This window comes from Hyla sarda, chromosome 4, assembly GCF_029499605.1.
Source record: "Hyla sarda isolate aHylSar1 chromosome 4, aHylSar1.hap1, whole genome shotgun sequence".
NCBI lineage: Eukaryota > Metazoa > Chordata > Amphibia > Anura > Hylidae > Hyla > Hyla sarda.
Genome location: NC_079192.1, coordinates 57,272,208 through 57,292,832, shown reverse-complemented (window position 1 = coordinate 57,292,832; position 20,625 = coordinate 57,272,208). Strand labels below are relative to the sequence as shown.

The 20,625-nt window shown below is 45.1% G+C and overlaps 1 protein-coding gene across 2 annotated transcripts in view; it reads right to left on the bottom strand.

The window, feature by feature from the left end:
* LOC130367983 (uncharacterized) overlaps positions 1–20,625 on the bottom strand; it is a 78,843-nt gene that overhangs the window by 45,207 nt on the left and 13,011 nt on the right. Inside the window, exon 2 of one of the 2 annotated variants that reach the window (XM_056571111.1) lies at positions 16,262–16,283. The exons of the other annotated variant lie outside the window; for it this stretch is intronic. The gene's annotated coding sequence lies outside the window, so the exon portion shown is untranslated. The remainder of the gene's footprint in view (positions 1–16,261; positions 16,284–20,625) is intronic. 2 annotated transcript variants of the gene reach the window in all.

The following is a 20,625-nucleotide window of genomic DNA, read 5'->3' as shown; positions in this document are numbered from 1 at the left end:
TTATGTAGCTGATTCATTGAATTTACTTTTGACAAGGGTATAAATAAAAAGAAATATATATATGAAAAAAAAATATCCCTCTAAATGCATAAAAAACACCAGCAGAGAGCTCAGGACATGTGTCATGACCAGGGGGACATGGAGAGTGAGCCCTAAACTGACCCTAAAAACACTCTCCCTGCTACTTGCACATCCACCCTAAATGGTGGATCGACAACTTGGAGCCAGTCCCTCCCTCCCTCCCTGCGCTAAAGTGCAGTGGCGTAAAAACAAATAATATAAATAGTCGGTCACAGGCCAGAAACAGCATAACTACCAAAAAACCAGACCTAATATAATTATACAAACAGGGCAAAATATAGTGTACTAACAAACAGTTCATAAACCCAAATCCAAATAAACGTCAGATATGATACAATGAACTAGACTATGTATGCAACAAGTGTACAGAAGAATCCAAGAGATGAAGGTGTTGAAGGGAAGAACTGAATGCAAAAACTCCAAACTGATAAGGAACATAGAACACTGTTCACACTGGGACACAGAGCAGAAACAAACTGGACACCCACTCCACAAAAGGAGTAAACAGCATAATAAAGCCAAATAGACTACTAGCCGGCGGGCACACTCCACACCGTGTAATCAGGATACTGACACATTGTGCACATGGTCCACGTTCTGCACAAGGCACTAATTCTGCACATGGTCCACCTGCACAAGGCACTAATTCTGCACACGGTCCACCTTCTGCACAGGGCACTAATTCTGCACATGGTCCACATTCTTCACAAAGCACTATATAGGGAGAGCTAATTACCTTTATTGGATTATCTTCCAGACTTACTGTCACCTGTATGGTCTTTACTGCACCTCCCCCTGTGATGTCCTTCTTATAAAAGGAGACACTGGTTCCCCAATAAAGAGAGATTGATTTTTATACCTAAAGAATGGTGTTGCCTGGTTCTTTGGGGAACCAGTTCTTTGGATAAGGGAGGAGATGAGGATTACAGTTTCAATGCGGAACCCACCCACCCCAGGACCCGATATGACTACCTTCCTGAAGCGTTTGGTGAAGGATCACACCAACATCCTGGACGGAAATGGTTTTTGGACTGGCAAGTGGTCCGTGATTGTGCGCCTGAACAAGGACTCTTCATCCCCAGATGGGGTTCAACACCTGCCCCAGTCCTTTTCTTTGGGGAACTCTTCAGGCCTGATTTTCTACCCGGACATGTCGCAGGCCTGCAGGCGATGTGGCAAGAAGGGCCATGAGAATAAGGACTGCAAGGAAGATGCCTGCAGGTTCTGTCGAGTGACAGGACATTTGACCAAGGACTGCCCAAATACCAAGACCTGCAACCTTTGCGGAAAAGCAGCCCATACCTACAAGGACTGCCCTCAGAGGAAAAGAACTTGGGCATCTGTTGCAGCAAAAGCCCCAAAGCCAGCCCCAGCTCTGGAGCCAGCAGCACAGAAGGCCAAGAACAAACCGGCTAAGAAGGAGGGTAAGAAGGCGAAAGCCGTCACCGCACCAGCCCCTACCCATCCCACCCCTGCCCAGGCCCTTCCCACCACTGCCACCGCGGCCCTTCCTGTCCTCAGCCCTTCTGCCCTGGCCCCTCCCACCGAGGGCACAGCATTCCACTATCCCCTCGTGAATTCAGGGCCGCCGTCTCCCGCCCCCTGCCCCACCGTGCCTGCTTTCTCTCCTGGCCCAGCAGCACCTAACCCACCTCCAGCTGCTGGTGCCCCGTCTTTGGAGGAATATCCTCTGCTTCCTCCCCTGGTATCAAGCAGAGGAAAAGAAAAGGAAACGACAATGCAGAAATTGAGTCCTACAAAAAGAAGATCATTGAGGCCTGCGAGACTCCACTGCATTTAGATGTTGAGGAAGAGGAGATGGAGCAGGCCATGGCACAGAAGGTGGAGCAGTTGTTTGCTGACCAAGAGGTCCACCAGCTGTTGGATGTGCCACAGAACCCTGTCTATACACTAAAATGTGAATGGGCTCAGCACCATTTGATCCACAGGGGGTGCTGCTATACTTATCAAGTACAACATAACATCCTAAAAGAAAAAGAAATACTCAACACAGCCCACACCCACAATCTTTATATCTCAAAAAGTCTTTATTTGTACATGCAATCCATATAAGAAAGCAGACAATACAGTTAAAACCATTAAAAAAGGCCAAAAATGGCCACCTACACAAACAGGGGGAGTCCCCTAACGGAGGGGAACCCCACCCAGGGCACCTGGCTATTGCAATATATGAATATCCGTCACAATGGTAATAATAAACAGTACCACATCAATGCATAATTCACCCCAAGACACATAACCCATATAATAATAGCATGCAGTAATAATGTGGGGTAGATAACACAGGACGGCTGATGGAGGAATGACCTGGCAGGTGCCCCCCTAGGACCCCACGTGTTCCGTTGCCCATCTCAGAAAGTTGCCGACGGGAAACTGAACACGTGGAGTCCTAGGGGGGCACCTGCTTGGTCATTCCTCCATCAGCCGTCCTGTGTTATCTACCCCACATTATTACTGCATGCTATTACAGATTGTATATGGGTTATGTGTCTTGGGGTGAATTATGCATTGATGTGGTACTGTTTATAATTACCATTGTGACGGATATTAATATATTGAAATAGGCAGGTGCCCTGGGTGGGGTTCCCCTCGGTTAGGGTGCTCCCCCTGTTTGTGTAGGTGCCCATTTTTGGCCTTTTTAAATGGTTTTAACTGTTTTGTCTGCTTTCTTGTATGGATTACATGTGCAAATAAAGATTTTTTGAGATATAGAGATTGTAGGTGTGCGCTGTGTTTCGTATTTCTTTTTCTTTTTGGATGTTATACAGAACCCTGTCTTTGACAAGTTTTTGGAAAGAAGTCTGTAGAATCCACGGAAACTGTGCCCGCCCGACCGGAGTGGTAACTAGTATTGTCTGCACTAACCTTCTTTTTATTCCCCATGGCTATTCTCAACATCTTTAGCATTAATGTGAGGAGTATTAGAGATAGGATTAGACATCAGACTGTGCTTACCTTCTTAGATTCTCAGATGTGTGATGTGTATATGTTGCAGGAATGTGCTTTGCCCTCTTCTAGGTCTTACAACCATCTGGCCAGGCACTGGTCCCACGGCCCCTTCTACTGGAATGGTGGGGGCAACAGCAGGTCTTCAGGGGTTGCCATCCTCGTTGGGGGAGGTAGTTTTACACTCGACTCTGTCTGGGAGCTCGTCTGTGGGAGACTTCTTGTCGCAGATGGCTCCTGGGCGGGGGAGCCCATATGTCTCATCAATGTGTATGCCTCTCCTGACAGGGGTGGTCACCTGGAGGTTTTCCAGACCCTGCGGACCCAGCTCGCAACCACTAGGGCAGTGGTGTTGGGTGGGGATTTTAACTGCATCATTGAAGCGGACGGGCGCCGTTCCAGCACATCTGCCAGACTGGACTCTTCCTCCAAGCTGCTGATCAAGATGGTGACAGAGGCATCCTTGCAGGACGCTGTGGGGTCCATTGGGAAAGGCTCCCTAAATTATACATGGAGCCTCCCCAACGGCTCACTCCGTTCTCGGATAGACTTCATATTCAAGTCTAGAACGGTCACACAGGTTAAGCATTCTATGGTCCCCTGCTTCTTTTCTGACCACAGGGCCATTCGATTTCAGGTGGTTGTGGGCCAGGGTTTCCCATCTGGCCCTGGCTCCTTGAGGTTGAATTGTGCCCTGTTGGCGCAGAGGGAGGTCCTGGAGGAACTTAGAGACGCTTACATTGTGTGGCGAAATGATAATGTTTCTTCAACTGTACTAGCGATTAGTGGGAGCATGTTTAAGTCGAATTTTGCTGTTTCTTTTAGGCAAAAAACAGACAACAGGCGTGTGAGAAGAAGTTGGACTTTAGGAGGCTGCAGCGAGAGTTGCAATCACAGCAAGACCTGCTCCGGTGCAGCTGGGACGTCAGAGAGGAGCTGGAGGAGACCAAAAAGAGCTTGAAAAGGCACTTTGAGGAGGAATCCAAGCGAATCATCTTTCATGCCAAGGTGCAGAACCTGGAAAAGGGGGAGAAATCTAACTCTTTCTTTTTCAGGGAGCTCCAAGCCGGCCACACGCCCCTGACAGAACTGAGAGATGAGACTCGACACATGTGGAAGGGCAAGGAGGAGGTGATAGGGGTCATCGCAGACTACTACCACAATCTCTACACCCCAAAGACATCCAACCCCGAAGCCGGCGAGAGGTTTCTGTCAGGTATCACTAACTTTGTTGATCCCGCAGGTGCCGCGGCCATGGACGATCCCTTGATGGTGGGGAAGCTGCCCTCTGCCACTAAATCCTTTAAGCCCAACAGGACCCTGGGCAGTGTCGGTCTCCCGGATGAGCTCTATGTAGCGCTGCGGACCTGATCTGTCTGGACCTGTTGGAGGTGTACTAGGAGATGGTGGTGGGGGGCAGAATGCCTCCGTCGATGAGGGAAGGGATGATCACTATCCTGTATAAGCGGAAGGGGGAGAGATGTGACTTTCATCCCATCTCTCTCTTGAACGTGGACTACAAGATCCTCGCCAAGGTGCTAGCTAACAGGCGGAAGTCTGTCATCGGGCAGATCGTCCACCCGGACCAGACCTGCGGCATTCCCACAGGATTGCCAACAGCCTTGCCCTTGTGAGCGACACAGTCCATTACATCCAGGACCATCGTGCCCCTGCCGCCCTGGCCAGTCTGGATCAGGAGAAGGCGTTTGATCGTGTCTCTCATGCTTTCATGGGCAGGGCTTTGCACAAGCTGGGTATGGGGAAGATGTTTTGCTCGTATGTTAACGTAATGTATCTTGACATTTGCAGCACGGTGCTGATGAACAGCTGGAAGACTGAGCCCTTTCCTGTACTTTCCGGGGTCCGACAAGGTTGCCCTCTTTCACCTCTTCTTTTTGTTTGTGTTATAGAGCTCTTCGCTGAGTCTTTCCGGCAGAATGGAGAGATCAGAGGTGACTGCACACATCCAGACCTGCGAGGACTTCGGCAGAGCTTCAGGGGCAAAGTCAACTGCGGGAAGTCGGAAGCTATGCTCTTTGTGGAATGGCACCTGGCTTCTTCCGCCCCCTTCCCTTTTACTGTTAAATCAGACTTCATCCAAATCCTCGGAGTCTGGTTTGGGAAGGAAGGCGTGGCACTCAAGTCCTGGCAAAACCGACTGGCTAAAATGAACTCAAAGATCGCAATTTGGAATACCAGACAGCTCTCGATTGAGGGCAAAACACTTGTCTTGCAGAGTGAAGTTTTGCCTGTGCTACAGTACACCACACAGGCCTGCCCCCCCCCCCCCCCCCTTGCCACCGTTTGCAGGGCCATCACCCAGACTGTGTTTCACTTCATCTGGGGCAAAATGGACAGAGTTAAATGGACTGTTATGTACAAGGAGCCCAGCAAGGGTGGGAAGGGAGTCCCCGATATCCCCACTCTGCTGCAGGCTTTTTTTGCATGTGTCAGTGTGCAGTGGACTCCGTGGGCAGGTCCATGTCCCGTCTGTTTCTCGTGCCCCACTGGAAGAGGATCGGCTGGGACAAGTGGGACAGCTCCATCCCTTACAACTGGCACCCTTCCTGGTACTATGAGGATGTTGACTGGTTCATAGGGGAACACCAACTGGAGGGACTCGAGCCCGACTTGTGGAAGCCTCAGACTGTTTACAAGCTCATCAGAGCTAAGGACTTAGAGCCAGTTCCAGGGCTACCTAAGGCCACGGCAGAGATTGTTTTTGACAATGTAGCCTCTGCAAGGCTAATCAATGGACACAAGGACTTGTCATGGATGGCCATTCAGGGGGCACTATCTCTGAGGTCATTCATGCATGTCAGTGGCCTGTGCAAAACCAGCTACTGCCCCATGTGCCCCTATGTGGAGGAAACATCTATGCGCGTCTTTTGGCAGTGCCCCTATGCGCAGGGCCTATTGAATGCCCTGGAACCTGAACTTAGAGACTTGGTACCCAGGAACAACCTATCGTACCATTCGGTGCTTTATGGACTTTTTCCTGGGGTTCACGACATGGAGGCCATCCAGGAGGCTTGGCACCTTATGAACTGTTTTAAGGACGCTATATGGCTGGCCAGGAATCGCCTCATCTACAACAAGGAAGACATGTCCGTCCAGGACTTCCGCAGGCTTGTCCACAGCTGGCTTAGAGACTATTCCATCTTGGACTGTCCGGACGTCGATGAAGAAGAGGATTAAAGCCCCTCTGCTTTCCATACCTCCCCATACGTTTGCCCATAAGTTTGACCCTGTGATCCGCCCTACCCCCATTTGACCCCACGCCCCTCCCCAATCACAGAATGTAATATGTTGTTGATTTTCGATATCGAGTGATGGAGCGGAGTGTTAGTGTAGCATGTGGTACGGTGTATAGCTAAGGGAAGCTGTGCTGTATATTGTACTGTCATGCTTTGTGTGATTGTAATTTATTGTATGACTTGTGATGATGAATGACAAATAAAGCTCTTTCAATACCTGATTCTCTGAATAAGGGGACATGATATTCTCTAGTTCTGCCTAAAGATATTGCCTGTGGTATGCTGGGGCTTGTCGTCTGGAAGGGAAGTCGCTCTTTGCGCAGGGGACACTGAGAGGTCCCTAGTTAGTCCGTCACAACCAGTGGCGTTGCGACCGGGGTGCGGGGGGTGCGGCCCGCACCGGGTGACACCATCCTGATGGGGTGACACCAGGTACGCCGCCGGTCCTCAGTTGCGCTGCCTGTCTCCATACTAGCAGCCCCCCACGGCCCCCACTTGCGCTGCCTCTGTAAGAGCATCCCCCCCCCCCGGTCCTCACTTATTGCGTCTCCGTACTAGCACTCACACCCCCCCACCCCCCCGTCACCTGCACAGTGAACCGGCCTGCGCCCCCACGTCTTCTGTTGCGCCGTTCCGACGTCCCTCCGCAGGGCCGGCGCAGGAGGATGTGACGTCACTCGCAGAGCGACCGGAGAAAAGGAGCGCTGCGCTGGATGGGTGAGTGAGTGTCTGTCTCTCTCTGTCTGTGTGTGACTGTGTGTGTGTGTGTGTGTGTGTCTGTGAGTGTGTGTCTCTCTGTGTGTGTGACTGTGTGTGTCTGTCGCAATCTCTGTCTGTGTGTGGCTCTCTGTCTGTGTGTGACTCTCTGTCTTTGTGTGACTCTGTGTGTGTGACTCTGTGTGTGTCTCTCTGTGAGTGTGTGTCTCTCTGACTGTGTGTGTGTGTGTCTCTCTCTCTATCTATCTGTGTGTGTGTGTGTGTGTCTTTGTGTTGTGTGTGTTTTGTGTGTGTTTTTTTTTGTGTGGGGGGAGGGGGGGTTTGTTTGAACCAGCGATCTAATGTGGGGAGACTTTGACCTATTGTGGGGAACATGCAAGGGAACCTGCGGCCTAATGGGGGGGAAACTACTACCAAATGTGGGGAATCTATGCTACCTAATGTGGGGAAACTGCTACCTAATGTTGGAAAATTGCTACCTAATGTGCGAAGGCTGCTACATAATGTGGGAAAACTGCTACCTAATGTGGGGATTCTTTGCTACCTAATGTGGGGAAACTTTTACCTAATGTGTGGAATCTGTGCTACCTAATGTGTGGAATTTGTGCTACCTAATGTGTGGAATCTGTGCTACTTAATGTGGGGAAATTACTACCTAATGTGGGGTAACTGGTACCAAATGTGGGAAATCTATGCTACCTAATGTGGGGAAACTGCTACCTACCTAATGTGGGGGAACTGCTACCTACCTAATGTGGAGAACTGCTACCTACCTAATGTGGGGGAACTGCTACCTACCTTAAGTGGGGGAACTGCTGCCTACCTAATGCTCCCCCCCCTGGCAGTAGCACCCTCATCATCCACCAGCAACCCCCCCCCCCCCCCCCAGCAGCAGCACCTCCATCAGCAGATCCTGATGTTGGATGATGGGGGTGCTCCTGCCAGGAGGATGATCCTGCCGATGGACGATGGGGGTGATACTGCAAGGGGGGATGGCCAGTAGCACCCTCATCATCCTCCAGCAACACCTCCCCAGTACTAGAACCCCCATCATCAACTAGCAACACCACCAGATTTATATTCAGAGGGTACAGTATGTGGCAGATTTATATTCAGAGGGTACAGTGTGTGGCGGTATATTCAGAGGGTACAGTATGTGGCAGATTTATATTCAGAGTGTACAGTATGTGGCAGATTTATATTCAGAGGGTACAGTGTGTGTTGGTATTATATTCAGAATGTACAGATGTGTGGTAGTATTATATTCAGTGAGTATGGTGTATGGAAGGTTTATAATCAAAGAGTATAGTGTATAGTAGGATTATATTTAGAGGATACAGTGTCTGGCAGGTTTATAATAATTATTGTTTTCATATAGAGGATGAGAATGCGCTGACATAGTGAGGAGACGTCTGGGCGTCACATTCTACAGACAGAAGTTTTAGCTGGACCAGGCGGTATGTACCATCTGAATTAGATAAGGAAAGACTATAGAGAAGACGTCACTTGTAGTCACTGATATCATTGTGTATTCTCCTCACTATAGAGAAGACGTCACCGGTAGTCACTGATATCATTATGTATTTTCCTCACTATAGAGAAGACGTCACCTTTAGTCACTGATATCATTGTGTATTCTCCTCCCTATAGAGAAGACATCACCTGTAGTCACTGATATCATTGTGTATTCTCCTCACTATATAGAAGACGTCACCTGTAGTCACTGATATCATTGTGTATTCTCCTCACTATAGAGAAGACGTCACCTGTAGTCACTGATACCATTGTGTATTCTCCTCACTATAGAGAAGACGTCACCTGTAGTCACTGATACCATTGTACATTCTCCTCTCTATGTCCTATCAGAGCTGGAGTCACTTGTCAGTTCTACAGTTATGATGAGTGAAACTACAACTCCCAGCATAATCTCACCACTGCATAAATGGGTACTCTACTGGAAAAAAAAAAAAATTAATCAACTGGTGCTACAAAGTTAAACAGATTTATAAAGTACTTCTACTTAAAAATCTTAATCCTTCCAGTACTTATTAGCTGCTGTATAAGTGATTCACAGGAAGTTCTTTTCTTTTTTAATTTATTTTCTGTCTGACCACAGTGCTCTCTGTCCATGTCAAGAACTGTCCATAGTAGGAGCAAATCCCCATTGCAAACCTCTCCTGCTCTGGACAGTTCCTAACATGGACAGACAGAGCACTGTGGACAGACTGGAAAGAACTACACAACTTCCTGTGGAGAATACAACAGCTTATATAAGTACTGAAAGGATTAAGATTTTAAATAGAAGTAATTTAAAAATCTGTTTAACTTTCTGGCACCAGTGGAGTACCCCTTTAAGTAATTCTGGGAGCTCTATATTTAAATGGTGAAAACTTCTTTAACACTTTCCCATTCTGTGGCAGCTGGTATATCTGATTATTATACTGGAATTTCTCACAATGCGCTACAACAGTGGTGTCTGTCACAACAGGCTAAAAACTTACTGAGGGGGGGGGGGGGGGAGGTATGGGGTGACACCATTTTCTACCGCACTGGGTGACACCAAACAGTACTCCTTTTTTGTGCACCTTTTGGATATATGCCCTTTTTGCAAACTGTGAAATCCAACGTTGTGCTGTTTCCAGTGCAGTGGATGTTATTTAATATGCACACTTTTTTTTTGCAAAAGGACGCATAAAAAGAAGCATCAATAATTTTTTCAATTCCTCTTCATCTTACATCATTTTTGTGACCTATGTTATGGAGGGGATAGAACTAACAGAAAAAAGTTTTAGTGCATTTCTGTTACGCAATCTTTATTAATTAAAATGCAATATATTTTTCCATGCTTTCCGCACTAAAATTTTATAAGAAACACAATGGGCCCTTAGTGTAATTCTTAAAAATAATACACTTGACATATTTTTATTTTATTGTGTCCACTAGGAGGAACCCAAGTTCTTGAATTCAATTTTCACAATCACAAATATTTGCTAAAGAGTTTTTAAATGTTCTCACACAATAATAATAAAAAAATAATAATAATAACAATGATTTCTTTATTTATAATATATCAGATTCCGGTTGCCGTGACGGAGATCATGGGGGATAAGATGTTTAAGGGTGTAATACCCGTTTTAGTTTAGATTATTGATACCTTAGGTCAGTGGTCTCAAACTGTGGCCCTCCAGATGTTGCAAATCGTCAACTCAGTCATTGAGAAAGGGGACTCCCCCCTCCCCCCCCCCCCCCCCCGAAACGCATCTGGCCTTCCATACAGATCTTATTGTTACGATCTGCCACCTGAATTACTGACACTAATATATACATGCATCTTTGCAAGCGCTGCAACCCCTTGTCCAGTGTACCGCCACATAGTGTGATACGCACCCAAACAGCAAAACAGCAACTGCCGCATGAGGACTCCACTGCCTGGAGCGCACAGACTTTCCCTGCTGCCCGGACTTACTTTCATCGAGCCGGACGCCGTTCCGTGCCATCCAGCAGACAGGCAAGTCCGGCACCAGCTGACAGCCTCCACACCAGGATGGCAGACCCTCTTGCAACTGGAGTTGCGCATCACGCCAGGACCGCAGGTAACATCTGCCAGCAGGCCGGGTGCAAACCCGTACCAACCTGTGAGCAAGCTTTACTTTCTATTATACTAACCCATGGATTTAAAATACAAACTGTTACCTTCTGTTAAATTAGTAGCAGTGTAACGCCAAGACTTTGAACAGTGTAACGCCAAGACTTTGAACAGTGTAACGCCAAGACTTTGAACAGTGTAACGCCAAGACTTTGAACAGTGTAACGCCAAGAATTTGAACAGTGTAACGCCAAGACTTTGAACTGTTATCAGTGTCTAAAGTGTACCACACAGGACATCTTGTATATAAGGTGGCAGGTTTAAAAGTTATTTTACTACATTTTAACCAATTTTGTACTGTATATTCTTTCACTGCTATTTTGCACTACGGGTATAGTGCAACTCAGTACCTCGGTATAGACTAAGCATTTATAATTATCCTTTTTTCCTTTTTTAGTGTGCAGGCACCCATATTCCAAGTTACCCTTTCAGGGTCCGATCAGCTCAAAAAAAAACATGGTGACCGGACACTTAACTCCTTCCTGCTATGGGACATATGCATATGTCCCAGCACCCGACATGTTCGCGCGCTGGGACGTATGCATATGTCCCCACGATCTCCTGCGCTGCCGCTGGTAGCTCAGGAGATCGGCGGCGGGACCTGGCTGTCAATCACAGCCGGGGACCCGCCGCAGCTGCCGGGGCTGCGATCGCACCGGTCCCGGCAGCATTAACCCCATAGATGCCGTGATCAATCCTGATCATGGCATCTATGGTGTTGACAGGGGGAGGGTGGTCGCCTTGTTCACCAATGGCGGTGCCGCCATACTATCGCTGGTCGCAGCTGGTTGCTATGGCAGGAGGAGGTCACATGATGACTCCTGTCTGCCAGCTACAGAAGCCTGGATAGGAATGTGGAAAAGGTGTTCCCCTCAATAACGGCGCTGGTCCATGAATAGATGTACAGTGGTCCCTCAATATACGATGGTAATTCGTTCCAAACGAGCCATCGTTTGTCGAATCCATCGTATGTTGAGGGATTCGTGCAATGTAAAGTATAGGAAACTGTACTCACCTGTCCCCGCCGCTCGAGATGGTGTCCCCGGGCCTCCGCTGGGCTCTCCGCTGTCTTCTTCGGTCCTCCGCTGTCTTCTCCGGTCCTCTGCTGTCTTCTCCGGTCCTCTTCTGTCTTCCGCAAGGCCTTACTGGGCCTGCGTAGTGACGTCATTACGCCGCTGCGTACGCCATTCCTATTGGATGACGTGCGCAGCAGCGTATTGACGTCATCGGAGAGGGCCGAGAAGACACCGGAAGACCAGCGCTGGACCCGGAGGGCACCCCGGAGCGTCGTGGAGGGGTAAGTAATACTTACCGCACCACACGGGGAACATTAAGCTGCTATCCGGCAGCAGCTTAAGCATTTGGCGCTGCTGGATAGCACTTAATGCGATGGCCCCGACATAAAAAAGCATCGTATGTCGATGCTGACATCGACATGCGATAGCCTCTGAGAGGCCATCGTATGTCGATTTCATCATATGTCGGGGCCATCGTAGGTCGGGGGGGTCACTGTATATGCATTTATTATAACATTAAAAGCAACGCGTTTCAACCCCGGACAGGGGTCTTCATCAGGCTGGATCGCAAAGGCTGCAGCATGTGCAGCCGATCAGGCTATACTGTGCTGCAGTAAAAATGTATTGAAGCATAGTATACCCTGTAAAAAGTAAAAAATAAAAATAAAAAAAATCCTTAAATAAAAGTATAAAGTGTAAAAAATAAAAATGCCCCTTTCCCAATAAAAGCCCTGTAGTGTCAGAAAAATAAAAAAAACACAAGTCATATACATAATAGGTATTTCCACATCCGTAATGGCGTATACTATAAAGCTATCATGTAAATTATCCTGCACGGGGAACGCTATTAAAAAATAAAATAAAAAGCAAAAAATGCTTAATTCACCAATTTTGGTGCAAAAGCAGAATAAAAAAAAGATCAAAAAGTTGCAAGTATCGCAAAGATGAAACCAATAAAAAGTACAGCTTGTCCCACAAAAAATAAGCCATCACTCAATGGCGCCGGATGAAAAATAAAAAGTTATGGCTGTCGAAACATGATAACACAAAAAAGACAAAAAAATTTATTTTGCTCAGAAAAAGGAAAAAGAACATAAAAAGCTATATAAATTGGGTATCGCCATAATTGTACCGACCCACAGAATAAATATAACATCACTTTTACTGCACAGTGTGCACCATAAAAAAAATTATGAAAAAACAACGCCAGAAATTTTCCAGTTTTTCACAGTATTTTGGAGTTTTTCACAAAAAATGCTTCATGTGTTAATAAAAATGCACCACTTATATAAAGTACAATATGTCACGAAAAAAACAATCTCAGAATCGCTCCACTCAGAAAAAGCGTTCTAAAGTTATTACCATTTAAAGAGACACATGTCAAATTAAAAAGAAAAGAGCCCGGTCATTAAGGTAAAAAATGGGTCCTTCCTTAAGGGGTTAATGGGTTGGATGCAAATGGCAGTGGGAACCTAGCTTATTATGTTTTTGATCCAAACAAAGGTTTTTGCATGTGCACAGTGAGATTTCAAGTTCTACTGGCCTTAAGCGTAGCGGGGATGTGGTATATGCGTGGTAAGCAGCAGTGCTGGAGATCTCAATATACACATGAGTAAGGAGGCCCTACGTACTAAGGATAAGGAAAAATTTATATTTATTAAGTGGGTGTGCTACAGTAAGGTGTTCCAGCCGAACCAAAGCCCCCGCGTGGCTAGGTAATGCCTCAAGTGCACCAAACACCCTAAGTTACATGTTTACATTTATCTCTCGACAATAGAGGGACGGAAAAAAAAACTGTAAAAGTTAGAGTAATCAGCATTACCTGCACTATTAGCCTGTACCAGCAGGTTATTGCGGGTGACGCTAACATCAATAACATGCCTGCTTCTCTCAGGTTGTCCCTGGTCCTGCGCACATTGTTGATAATGCACAGGTGCAGGGGTCAGAGGGAGGAGCTGACTCTCTAGTGCTTGTCCTGCTCCTACCCTGCCTGTCTGGCAAAAGATAGACATATGACCAAAAAAATTGCTTGTCCAGGGTCCAATCATAATGAAAGGCAGCACTAAATACCTAACACCCAGGTTGAGGTACATGATCTCTGTCCTCTCCCAGTCCTAAAAGTCTTTTTGGCCATCACACAGGCTCAATTTGGCTGTTTTTGGCCAACTAATCCTGCCATCGCCCCCAAACCTGGAGACATCTCAGTCCACATTAACAGTGGCAACAAATTCATCTGCTTATTTTAGGTACTTATACTATGTGCCGCTTGTATCCAGTGTGTTAATGACATGTCTAGCATGTGGTGTCCAGTGTGTTAGTGACATGTCTAGCATGTGGTGTCCAGTGTGTTAGTGACATGTCTAGCATGTGGTGTCCAGTGTGTTAGTGACATGTCTAGCATGTGGTGTCCAGTGTGTTAGTGACATGTCTAGCATGTGGTGTCCAGTGTGTTAGTGACATGTCTAGCATGTGGTGTCCAGTGTGTTAGTGACATGTCTAGCATGTGGTGTCCAGTGTGTTAGTGACATGTCTAGCATGTGGTGTCCAGTGTGTTAATGACATGTCTAGCATGTGGTGTCCAGTGTGTTAGTGACATGTCTAGCATGTGGTGTCCAGTGTGTTAGTGACATGTCTAGCATGTGGTGTCCAGTGTGTTAGTGACATGTCTAGCATGTGGTGTCCAGTGTGTTAGTGACATGTCTAGCATGTGGTGTCCAGTGTGTTAGTGACATGTCTAGCATGTGGTGTCCAGTGTGTTAGTGACATGTCTAGCATGTGGTGTCCAGTGTGTTAGTGACATGTCTAGCATGTGGTGTCAAGTGTGTTAGTAACATGTCCAGCATGTGTCTGGTGTGTAAGTGGCATATCCAGTGTGTGTCCGGTGTGTTAGTGACACATCGGGCGTGTGTCTGGTGTGTTAGTGACATGTCCACATGAGTGTGTAAGTGGCATGTGTGCTACTGTAAGTGTTCAGTGTTTTAGTGACATGTCTACCATATTCAGTGTGAAACAAAAAAAGAATGGATCTACTCAAAATACGTGAATATATTTTATTAGACAAAAACAAAAAAAATTATAAAACATGTAAAAGAGGAGGAATGAGCAGCAAGGCCAAAACAAGATCAGAACAAGATCACAAAGCATATACAGAGGGATGATACATGTAATGTACAATATACAGTATAGCATATTGGTTTATTATAGCAACTAGCCACACAAAACGATCCTATATGAAGGATCGATAACAAACTAAGTGCAGTGGTTGTGACAATTGAAACATGTAAAGACAGAACATTAGAATACAGACAAGATACCAACCACAGATGTAAGTCCTGGAATGGCGCCACACATTTGCAGTGTGGGTGATGACAATGTGAATCACATACTATAAATTACATTTCTAACCACATAGCAACAAAAGTAACAACCACACATAATCATCAGAAGAATAGGACATTGTAATTATTGTTGCCACGGATTTATTAATGAATTGTATGAATGCATTCAACCAACCGGCAAAATGTAGAGATTAGGGCTATGAAATCCAGTCCATGGGGTAAGAGTAGAAACATAATCTGTGTATGGTCTCACAATTAGATTTGCAGTTAGGAAATGAGTGAAGTCATGTTACTGGCAGTCATACATTTATTTGACATGACTTCCTAAATACGCCCTGAGAATCTGGAATCCATCAGTGCCCGTGATACGCTATATGTGACTGCCCTTGGTCCCCTGCCAACGGAGAGGAATTTACTTACACCCAGCGCAACAATAAAATAAACATACATGCAATACTGATATACAGACACTAGAGAGCGATATACACCAGTCACACAGTGGACAGACATACAAAGTGCAAGAGTGCAATCAGCAATTAGGATGCATTCATTGGAATCAGTACATAAACGGGCATTATTATATATTCATTGTCCTTAGGATACAGTGGGTAATTGCCCAGTTGGCACCGGAGCCGCGCCACAGATAGGTCTGGTAATTGCAGCCAGAGTTTCCACATGTAAGATGAATATTATCTAGTACAAACACATGGGCAGCAATGTGACTGAGACAAAAGAGCCATGATGATGAGGACAATTTGATTGAACTTACCTGCCCATGAGTTATTATGTTATTTTGCATTAGTTTTATGCCAAAGTATCACCACTTGAAGCCATATTTTTCATTTTCAGGTACATTGGGTGTTTACAGGACATGGTAGAGTACAATATTTGCAATTCTCATCTGGCTTTAAAGGTTATTAATAATAGTTTGTTTCTATTTCTTTATCTTCATGCAGTGGTTACAATGGGCACCGAGGGCAGACATACCATACTTCATGGGTAGATGGTGCCATAAAAATTGAAAGGCGCTGTGACCCTTTTTTTTTTTTTTTTTAATCAAGAACAAGTGACAAACCTATTTGAGGAAAAACCATCAGGGGGGCACAGATTACATTGACTGGGCTACTAGACCATGGGAAGATTTGTACATGAGGCTCCAAACTAATACCCATCAGACACAAAAAATAAAAAGGAGAATTTTAAATAAAGGTTCAGTCAAGGACATGAAAATTTACTTACCGAAATTTTTATTTCCTGGAGTCTGTAGGCAGTACAAAAAAAATGGGTTAAAGCCCCCAAGGTACAATCAGACAAAGACAGGTTTATTAGCAATATATCAGTTAAACACTTAAGTTTTCACACTATAAAGCCGAGGACCAGACAATGAGCCAGTGTATTTTTATATAGCAATAAAAAGTTTTTATGAGTGGGAAGCTTGTGCTGCCTATGGACTCTAGGAAATGAAAATTTTGGTAAGTGAATTTTTGTTTTCCTGATCGTTCTATGGCAGCACAATAACAAATGGGACTTGAAAAGCAGTACCCTAAGTGAGTGGAACACTTTTTTTTCTATAATTTGAGACCTCCGTATGTCTGGCCTGTAATATTTCACAAATGTGGAAGTGATGTGAAGACTTTACATATTTGATCCAATGGAACATGCTCCACCTTAGCCTAGGAGTTGGCAACAGAACAAGCCTACTAAGGGGCTCAAAAACTGATCTGGTTCACGGCCTTCTTCTGTGTCCATTTCTATAGTAACTGTTGTGGCATAAAAATGCAGATCTAAATTTCTGGTGGCTTTGGAAGGAACACCTCAAGAGGGTGATGCTATCTAAATCTATCCGTGGAAGATTTGAGTCTGATCCATAGGGGTCTGTTTTCCTTGTTTCTGCTATCAAACTAATCCAGATCAGAGGAGACTAGAGGTATTTCTATAAGTGACTGTCAGGAAGCGTCACATAGGCTTCACATACCGTGGTGTTGGGCAGGGAAGAGTGAGCCCTAAGCTGACCCTGAACATTTTTCCCTGCCTGCCTTCTCAACCGCTCTAATAGTGGATAACAACTGGGCGCCGCTCCCTTCCTATCTAAAAGGGGCGTCATAGTCAACATTATAAACGGACTGTACAAGGTCGGGGTACACGTCAAGAACATGAGGGGCTAATAAAATAACCAACCTTAGGACTAAGGACCTAACACACAGCAGGAATGCTAAATAGCAACAAACAGAAATATCAAGGCAAGATATAGCATATTGACAATCTGTTCAGGAACCAGAGACAAGATAAGCCGTATATATGAAAATATTAACAAGACTGGATAATAGCATAAATATAATACAGCTAAACAGGACCAGGATATGCAGGGGATGAATGGGTTAACTGATGATCAGACAATATACACGTCAGTTTTACTAGAACACGATTCACACTAGAAAGATACAAGAAAAACTTCAAAATCCAAACTCTATAACATGGAGGAATACGGGTCATTCTAAACATTAATACTAAATAATGAGCACTGGACTGAGCACCGGATTAGTCTAAACAGACTCCAAGAACTAAACAGGACTGATAACAGAATACAATCTGAACATGGGTGTAAACAAGGTACACTAAACACATACAAAGCATAACACTAAAACCCTGAGCAAAGTACAAACATAAGACTAAAATCTAGATACACGGATACAGGACAAGAAGCCATCCTGAACTCAGGAGACATGTGACAGACACAGACTAACCTGCTATGTCAAACATAGTGCGATTAGCAGACAGGAATACCAGCAGAGCTGGGGTCTAAATAACCCCACCTGGGTGTTTATTGGAAACATTAACACTATCCTGACCAAAGCACACAACATGAAAATACTGGTCAGGCATTAAAAGCAGGTGTGAATACACACCAACGCAGAAAAAGAGGAAATACAGACATTACAGTGACAGAAATAACTGAGAGAGAACTCTCATGAAATTGTAGTCATGGTTCTGGCAGCATAAAACTGTTGACCAATGTCCTTGAAGATCCTCGGTTGCTTGGACTGGTGACTAGTGTTAAGTAGTGCCCTCTCCTGTTAACTGGCAAGTTATATGCTGTGACGCTGGAACACAGAGCTACTACTCTATAAAGAAGAGGTAACAAAGAAGAGTATCCAAAAGGCTGAGTGCACATGGCCCACATATGTTGCCTCAAAGACCTGCATGTCAGAAAGCTGGAAGGCAGGAAGGCTTGTTCATCATGGAAGCATTGGTGGGCTTTAGGCCAGAGTGGCTTGTCCATTGATCATGGGAGCGCATGGAGCGGAGGGGACACCCTAGTGGAGTAGTAGCGTGACAGGGGTTTTAGGGCACCTAGGGGATACATTTTACTTAGGGTTGTTTAGGGGTTAAAAGAGAGAATTTTGGAGGCTAGTGGTCATTGGGGGACCTAGCGTGAGGGGAGGAGTAATGGAGGTATTTAAGGGATCAGCTGGGGAGGAGTCAGCCAGCAGCAGGAAATTTAAGGAAGAAGTACCACCCGCCTTCCCTTTGTGTGTTTTGGTGAGAGTGATTTTGGTGGGGGCAGGCTTAGGGTACTTGAAGGTGTTAATGGTTAAAAAATATTATTAAGAGTATGGAAATGGAGGAGAGTTTGCCAGTTGTTATCGTACAGCTGGAATAGGCCTCCTGGTGGTGGTTACGGGCCCCAGCAGTTTTTGTAGGTGATAGGTACTAACTGTCGTGGGGGCCTGTGGGTCAGAGAGATGCAGCCAAGGGTAAGTGAACATTTAGTGCCTTTGGTTTTGGTGACATCTTGAATACATTTGAGACCTTCAGGGACCCTTCTTGTCATGCCGGTTATTTTATGTATATCTGTTGATATTGTTAATATGGTTATTTATAATATTTATAATGTTATTTTAATAGTGTTAAAATAAACGGGATAGAAAGCCCATTTTTCTCCAACCACGGTGTATGTGTCTTTATGGGGAAAAGGGAGGTTGGAGGATAACGGGTGTGGGTGTTGTTGTTATATGGAATGGGTTACCCTAGGTAAACATCTAAAATCCCTCCAGTCAAGAGGCGGTGGGTAGAAGGCCTGGAAATGTGCAACAAAGAATCTGTGAAGATATGGACCCACTGCATTGCTTGTAGGAGACATACAGGTAAGAGGTGCAATCAAACAATACCTAAAAAGGTCTAGAGATTGTGACCATGAAGCAGATGGTGAATAGACTTTGTGCTTTAGAATTGTGGGCTAGAGTAGCGTGGCCATGGGAAGGGCCAGCTTGTGATGCTCAATAGAAGCTGTCACTGAGGGGGCATAAGCTGTTGGGCTTTTTTAAGGGTGCGTGTTTTTAGTGTATTTCTCTGGGCGGAATATATTCATCTTTTTGCTCATAGTACTTTTTTTTATTTTAATAAAGTTGATTTGAATATTGATGTGCAGTATTTTTTGTAGGGTAGGATTGATGATTTATTGATACTGCTTTTATAGCTGATGTTGAAAGTGTGTAGGTTTGATAGGGATGTGTTATACTCTTATCTGAGGGGGAATTTAGGTTTACAATATAGCAGAACATTGTCTGCCCTAAAGCCTGAGGTATGGCCTGGACAGACCAGTCCTCTGGTGTAGTGGACAGGATAACAGTTTATGGTGGGTTTAGGTGTAGTAGGACTCTCACAGTAGGGCTGCATGTAAAACTGACCCTCTGGTTAACAGACCAAGAAATGTTGAGACCGGTATAATAAGAGTTGATATGTAATTGGGTCACATTTTAAAGGACATTGTGAAGTCAACACTGACCTGATTAAGGTTCTGGCCTTATTTTTTAGAATACTGATCTAGTTCAGTTCCAGAAACATACAAGTATTCTGTAACTTCTTTTCTTTATTACAACCACTAAGTTTCTGAAACCATTAAAGCGCATCTGCTCATGCAGCCTTGTCCATGAGTTATCTCTTGTTCATGACTCATGGACAAGCCTGATGCTGCTGTAGGACAGGTTAATATCCCATTATTTATGGGGACCCCTAGTGGTGGGATTTTTAAGTGCTGTTTTCTTAATTAAATATTAAAAAATAACATTTTAACAACCATTTAACAAAAGGGTTTAATTTTCATCAGTAACAACATATAAAAAGCTTTTGGAAAAGTTGTGCCCATTTAAGCATGTTGTAACATTGTTCAATAAAACATAGTCCTCTGTTTCATCAGTCCAGTTTTCCACTATAGCGAAAGGAATGTCCGGTGCGGTCTTGTAGAATCAGCTTTGCTTTATTTCATGGTGCAAGACATAGATGGTTTAAAACGGTGCCGCGTTTCGGCTATGTGTCTACAGCCTTAGTATGACTAAGGGTCTATTCACACGGCAGAATTTCCTCAAGTGAAATTCCTCCTCAAATGAAAGCCCAATACACTTCTATGGCAGTACTTCTTACGTAGGAGAAATTGATACCGGCACTAGTAACCCATTCAGAGGCTTCTTACATAGATGTACTATCCATGGGGAGCAATCAGATGTACTCATGCAGCTGTCGGTACTCGCGGTGCAAGTGTACAAGCAGTAGAAAGAAGCTATGCACACTATTACCAAAAGAATGATATGCGGCACTCACCAAGT